General features: G+C 43.2%; 1 pseudogene; it reads right to left on the bottom strand.

Moving 5' to 3' along the window:
- Positions 1-5,593: 5,593 nt before the first annotated feature.
- LOC102672120 lies at positions 5,594-6,168 on the bottom strand (annotated as a pseudogene).
- Between the last annotated feature and the right edge of the window lie 1,251 nt (positions 6,169-7,419).

Below are 7,419 nucleotides of genomic sequence, written 5' to 3'. Positions count from 1 at the left end.
GCCAAGATTCTACCGTCGAACATTCGAAACGTTAACTTAGATTCTATCTTCAGAGCTTGCATGGAAAATGTTTCTCGACAACGCGAAATAAGGAAAGATTCTTATCGATGTTGCCGATGACAAAAACAATCGAGAAACTTGCCAGGAAACCGGAAAGAATTCAACCACCGCTATGTGGCGTGTTGCCACATATCATGGCCTTGAATTCCCCCAAGCGTATGATATTTGAAATATTGAGCCGCGCATTTAGCTATAATATCGCGGTAGTAATAAATCGTAGCAATAACGGGAGAGAAAAAAAAAAAAAAAAAGGAAGTAATGGAATCGTTCGAATGAAAAATCTTGCTCGAAATCAATGCGTATTCCGCAAAGCGATCGCTCTCTCGAAGAGCTTTTCTCAAAAGCACGAGGGATCGAATAGCACTCCCTCCATCAAGCAACATCGAGGAACAATCGAGGGAGGGAGGGGAACGAGACACGGGACACATCGAGACTCGCGTGTTTCCACAGCTTCTCGCGCGATTCCGCCTAAGCGCTCACGGATCAAATTAACATTTAATTCGTAATTTCCTCGATCGTTCTGTTGAGCGGCGCGTCGAAAGCGAGTTCGTGCTTTTCGTGTTATTACAAATTATAAACGATGGTCGAATCGATCATCGCAGGATGGTATCGAATCGAATCGAATCGCGATATGACGAAATCCGCAATAATTTCCACGTAGAGGCGAATTTATTTCTGCAGGGGCGATTTTCCTCTCGGCGGGAAAAACATTGACGACTAGAATTTATTACACCGCACATATTACAAGCGAATTTCGCTCAACGTCGGGAAAGAGAGAAACTTCTTATTGGAGTCACGTTTAATTAAAGCGTTTCCCCTCCCGTGATTCTCGTGAATTCGCGTGCGTGCAATTTGTGCAGCCGCATAACGGTGTTTCGCGAATTTTAATAAAAAATTTCTCCTCCTTTCGGTCACGTTTTAATGCACTTTGCGGATAGCACGTGTTTCATTTCGAACCCGTTTATCGTCCCCGATTCGAGTACGTTCCAACGATTGTCGTTTCGAGAGAAAAAAAAAAAAAAACAGAAAAAAACGCGGAATTTTTAAAAAAAAATAGAAACAATCCAAGACATTTTCATCGGATCGAAACGGAAAAATGCTCGCGTCGGTTTTCTATCCACCGCATCCCCCTCTCCTCCGTTCGTTGTCCATCGACCCTTCAATTATCGGTTTCGCGTCCAATCCACAGATTTTCCAACGTTCCAGGCGACAGACCTGTCGAAAGGGATATGAAAGTTGCCGCGTTATCCCGAAATCTCGTTCTCGCGTATCGTTTCCCCGCTTCGTAATTATCGAAAAGGGGATCTTCCCTCCGCGCGAGGAGGAGTTGGAACTCGCGGAATTGATTTTTAATTCCGCAGCGGCGATCCTGCGAGTTAAAACTTCAAACGCCAAAAACGTCGAATTCCAGGGGATGGCGCGACACGCGTCGATATTGCTCCTAACTACAAGAGACAGAATTCTCGTAGGCATCGCGAAGACGGCTTACAATTCAATTACACCAAGCTACGCTACTGCGTCACGTGTTTCCTTAATGCTTTCTCGCTTTCTCGATAATTAAATTAACGAACTAATAAAAGCGGCAACGTGCCCGACTTGGCGAGCATCGTGATGAAAGCTTCCCCCTCCAATCGACCTCCCCAAACTTTCCCGATAAATTCTCTGATAAATTTTTAATAATTCCGATTGTCCTTGAGGAGGGAGGAGATTGGCGGGCAAATTCTTCTGACGCGGGTTCTGGTTAACGGTATGAATTTACGGATGACGATCGATTCGCTGCATCTTTGAGCAGAAATTAGGATTCAGGATCGATCGAAGAAATTTTGACATTTGGGGAATGGGAATTTTTAGACACGAAGAACTCGTGTCTTGGATATGAAGAATGCATCGATCAGTGTTTATCAAGGGAGAAGAACAAAGGAGAAGGTTACGTTGTGTTTTTGATCGAGGAACGAAATCTCACAAATACGCAAGTTGGTCGTGCAACGCGGAGAAAATATAATGATAGGCAGGTAGGAATGATGGATTTCACGCGTGTTGGCGTGGCGCACACGCAAGAAGTTTTAATTAATTGGAAAGTGTTGAACGATTGATGTTTATCCAAGAATTAAATAAATTAATTCCAACTACGGTGCAGCATTTATAACTGGTGTTTCGTTGGCGGAAGAAAATTCCCATCGATATTACAATATTGCAAATATATAAATTGATTTTAAATATTTAAATTCAGTGATTGGTGTAATTACAGGCGAAATAATATATGTTTTTTTTTTTTTTTTTTTTTTTGGATAACGATCGTTCTTCATCATTTTTCGATCTTTCAATTTTTCTTTTTTTTATTTTCTTTTTTCCCCGAGGAATAGAAATTACCGTGCAACAATTCTCGAAATTGTTTTTCCACGATTTTTTCCTTTGAAGGCGCGTATTGTGGAAATGTAATTAATAAGGGAACAAAAATTGATCTCCGAAATTCGTTTATTTAAAGTGTTCGACGATTCCAAATTAATTGTATTGCTCTTATTGTTCTAAATTCTATTTAGAGTTAAACTGCGTTGATCTTTCTTCCCTTTTCCTACCCTTATCAAACCACGTTATATTCGAATATTTTAGAAACATTTTATTCCTTTAAAATAGCGCCCCATTCCCTTGGCACACGAAAGATCTAAAAAGAAAAAAAACTCTAGTTTCGTCCGATCGAATATAAATCGCTTCTGAACGAAACATCTTTTCGTAACACGGAATAAATTATCGAGTATCTTTCATTGTTTTTGAAATTTCTTTTTCTCTACTTAAAAATATAATACTAAAAAAACAAGCAGAAGAGGTTGTCACGGCTCGTGTCTGTTTGCTTTTCATTTTTCGATCGAAGGAAAATACGATTTCTCGATGGCGATAGATCCGCCCACGAGAGAAAAACGAGGAATTTATCCATATAGAGAGTCGCTTTTCTCTTTCAATTTTCAAATCCCTCGATAAGAAAAAAAAGAAAAAAAAAAAAGAAAAAGTGTATATAGAAACTTTATAAAAAATTATTGCATCCAATTTCAACAAAACTCCGTGTAAAATGGCCAATGGCTTCGATTGTTGGCACGCAACAGGACGCAACTAACAATTCTCTCGTAAATCTCCCCACTGGGGACTATTTTCCCTTTTTCCTCGATCATCTCGCCCACTTTTCTTCTCGGCCAATTTTAACCCCTGTATTTCGTTCCGTGATACCTTTTAATTGACGCATCCAGCCGTGAATTCAGATGAATTTAAAGGAAGGAGAGAAACGTCTGGAACAATGTATGCAAATTGTCATCGGGCTTGTGAACCGGTACTCCCGTCGAACTTCCGTCTTAATAAACCGTCTGCCGTATAATGATTCGTCTCGCGAGCAACATAATAACGAGATTTATGCCGGCGAAATATACGGGGTAATAACGGTGAGAGAAAAGAGAGAAGGGGGGAGGGAAAAAAATGGCTGACATATTTCCCGACTCGACGAGGAATTAAGATGCCTCTTCGCTCGATTCTCAGCTCCGCTATTTTCACGTTTTGTTGCCTTCCTGCTGTTCCCTGCTCGCGCGATTTCTCTTTCCAACCATGAGACAAGAGGCTAATCAGATCCCCTCGCTGTTTCCACGCCCGAGAAAAATATATTTTTCCTTCCCCTCGCCAGGTCATCGTTCTACAGATCTCTATCTTTTCGATCTCTCCTCTAGGGAATTTTATCTAGGGGAAAAAAAAGATACGAAAAGATTTCGTTTACTCGACAGGGGAGGAATGATACGGAGCCAATAATAACGGGACCTTGTCAAATTCGATCATCCAGACTGTAATCCCGTTAGCTGGTATTCATCGAGGTGTCGAGTCGATTCGACTATTCAGGCTCGAACAAAGCCTAACAATTTCGCGTTAATCGATTGCGTTGATCCGCGGAATAACTTGGTATATAATCTCGTTCGCCAACGTTCTCGACAAGAAGATGGAATCCTTGGCGAAACTTTGATGATACCTTCGACCTCCTCCAACGATCTAGCCTTCGCGATCAGATTGGTTCGAGTTGCCCCGCGAAGCGTAATTACGCTTTTACCGGTGAAAAGGCCACCCCACTGTGCCCGCAAATTGAACGTAACCGGTATTCCATTGTTTGTCACGATCGACCACTTAAATTGTTACAATGGTGTATCATCCATTGTTATTGTCGAATTGCCGATATTATAAATAGATCGACATCGTTGAAAAAAAAAAAAAAAAATCCGAGATTCGTTTCATATAAAACGGCCATTCGATTTTTATTCTCGATAATCGATAATCGATTTCGGTTTCGGTTTGAACCGAATAAAACGCGCGCGAACACGCGATTGAATGGAATCGAAACAATCGGTTCATCCGTGACACCGATAACCAACCACCCAGTTATCAAATTATAATCGTTGGGGAAAGTTCCATCGTGCCGAGAACGGTTTATATCAACTATTCACGAAAGTGAAATTAATCTTTGTTTCGGAACGAATAAATTCATCCTGTTACAGTTATATAAGCGAACGAGGCTACGCCATGGAGCCTTACGTCTTATTTAATATCAAAAGCAACGAAAATCCCAATTTACGATTCACGATCGCGTCTTATGATCTCGAATTTCGTCAAACAGAATTTTTCCCTCGCTCTCTGTCCTCGGCGAAACTTGTACGAATCCTAATTAAAAGTCTCGATGATTAAAGGAAGCAACTACTCCTCTTCGAGGAGCTGCAAATCCTTCTAAAAATCCTTCTCGATCCTCTCGGTATTTTCGGATCCATAAATCTGATTACACGAGCGACGATCAACGGGTTAATAAGAAAGGAGAAAGGAGAAATCGACGCGAAAGTACTCGATACGAAAGAGAGAGAGAGAGAGAGAGAAAAGGGCAGTGGAAAGAAAGAAAGAAAGAAAGAGAGAAAAGGATCACCGCGTCTGCGTTTAATTAAGCGCGATCTACTCACGGCGAAAATGTTGGGACGGTGGTAACGAGTGAGGAGCGCGTGGTATATTTAAAAGGGAGGGTACAAGAATCGGGGGAAAAAGCGTTGCCGATGCGCCGCGTTGTGATGAATACGCGGGCAAGATCCTGGTGGGTCAGGGTGGAGGTTTGAAGAGCGCCTCCTTGAATCCAGAGGCCGTGCGACGCGCGACGCGCTTCAAGAAGCAATTTTCGAATCTCTAGAGCGGCATCCTTGCCGGGGCACGCCCACTTCAATGCGTGGTCCATAATTAAGGCAGCGAGATAACGAAGTTACCATGAAGAACCGACACATCGCCGAGGCGGGCTTCGCGTCATCATCCACTTTTATCGTCACGTCGACGTATCCTCTCTAGAATTACGCGTCTGCGTTCTAAACTCGAGCTTACCCCTCGAATTCGAGGGTAAAACCATTCTCTTTCTCACTCGGATCGAATATTTCGTGGCAAAATATTTCTCGAACCTTTGTTCGAGAAGAAGAAAATCGATACTAGCTACTTCTTTGATTTCTTGATTATTAAACGCTACAAGATGCGGAACGATGCGTTATTTGAACTCTTCGTTAGGCCAATGCCACTCGGCATAATTGGTGCAACCGAAATCGTTGACCTCCTCTTTCTCCATTATGATTTCCATTATGTACGGTTTCAGATAGCGATAATTCAAATCCTGCTCGTACGTGATCCATTTCTCCTTGGGTAGATTCATTTTCAGAAAGTCCAATTGCGCCGCCCGTATGCTCCTGGAAATTCCGTGATGATCCTGATCGTGGATTCACGTGCATAGTCTCGCAAATATGCGAAATTACGAATATTCGATCTAGGGGGGGAGGGAGGGAGGGAGGGGGAAGGGAGAAGATCGAACGTATGGAAATTCGTGACGCGCGATTAACACGACACGCGGAAATACCTAAAATTTCTCGCGTCGAGCACTTCTTTCGGCAATCGACGAAGCGCCTCTCTCACCACGGGGCTGTCGTGATATATCACGTCATCGCTGTACAATCCGTATCTGTTGTATCCGGACAAATTGAACACTAATTTCGAGATCACGAACATCCAACTGTTTTTCTTTTCCGGCTTTTTCGGATGCTTGACCACTGGGGTGATTTTAGCCAGCATACCCAATTTCGAGCGCAACATTTCCGATCAACGAAAATTCTAACCAAAAACGTTTCGTCGAAATTCGAAAGACTGTCGAACATCGATTATCGAAAACGACGAGGCGAGATCTCGTTTCGCGATTACAAGCTTTCCATCGATCCTCGGCCAACTTTGTCTCGTCTCAACGGTTTCGGCGCGAAAAGGATTGTCGTAATCGGGGAGGATTAGGGAAAGATTTGGCGAGAAAGAGCTCCTTATTTGCCCTTTAAAGCGAAACCACCTCCACGACCCAAATTCGGGGAAGAAGTTTCGTAAAAAGAGTTTCGCGTCCCCATTACGGGACAGTGCTCGGCGAAAAGGCGTTTTTTTACGCTTCTTGTCCGCGCCTTCGCTCGGGAACCGTTCTAATATCGAGGAAATAGCAAGTTACGGTGTAACAAGATCGCGTGAAGGAAGGCGAGGAGGCGTTAAAGGCGCGGGCCCTGTCGTTCCACGATCCACTTTTGCCAACTTTTCACGCGATTACCTCGCGGCAGTTTCCTCTGTTTAATATTCAGCTTCCGGTATAATCCGTCTATTACACCCTACGCTCTTTCAATTTTTCCTAAAAATTGAATTTCCCCCGCGAGGAAGGAAAAAAGCTCGTCGCCTCGCGATCAAAGATAGTCGCTTAATGGACCGAGCGCGTAACCGTTTCTCGATAACTTTTGAATCTTTTCTTTTTTTTTTTTGGAAGAAGGGAGAGGAAGGTTATAATCGACTCGTAACAGAAACCTCGATACGATCTTCCTTCTCGTAACGAATTTCGATGAATCTGAAAGAAAAAGGTGGGAAGATAAAAATCTTTTTAAAACGATTTCCCGCTCGACACCCGTCAACCCATCAACCCGTTGGAATTTTATTCCTCCTAAAAAAAAAAAAAGGAGGAGGTAAACTAACTGTCCATATAAAACGCGAGAATTCTCGTTTGTCAGGGAGAGAATTCTCGGTTGTCAGGTTCCGGTAACATCGGCAATATCTCACCCCTCCTCCCCATCTCCCCCTTCCCCCCACCCCAACTTGAGCCACGGTGCACAAAGTGTTGAACATTAAAATACGGAGGCGAAACGGTGGCGCAAAAAGTCGGGAACAGTCGGGAAATTATTCTTGCAGTTTTCCATGGGATCCGGAGGAAACGTTGGCCGGGCGATTTATGCGCGAGATCTGAGCCGAGACAAGTCGCGCGGAGAGTACGTATGCGAGCATACGTTTCCCGCTGAAAGAACACAC

The sequence above is a fragment of the Apis dorsata genome, unplaced genomic scaffold (genome assembly GCF_000469605.1).
Source record: "Apis dorsata unplaced genomic scaffold, Apis dorsata 1.3 scaffold_429, whole genome shotgun sequence".
In the NCBI taxonomy this organism is placed as follows: Eukaryota; Metazoa; Arthropoda; class Insecta; order Hymenoptera; family Apidae; genus Apis; species Apis dorsata.
Note: the sequence above shows the minus strand (reverse complement) of the source record. Positions and strands in the feature narration are given on the sequence as shown.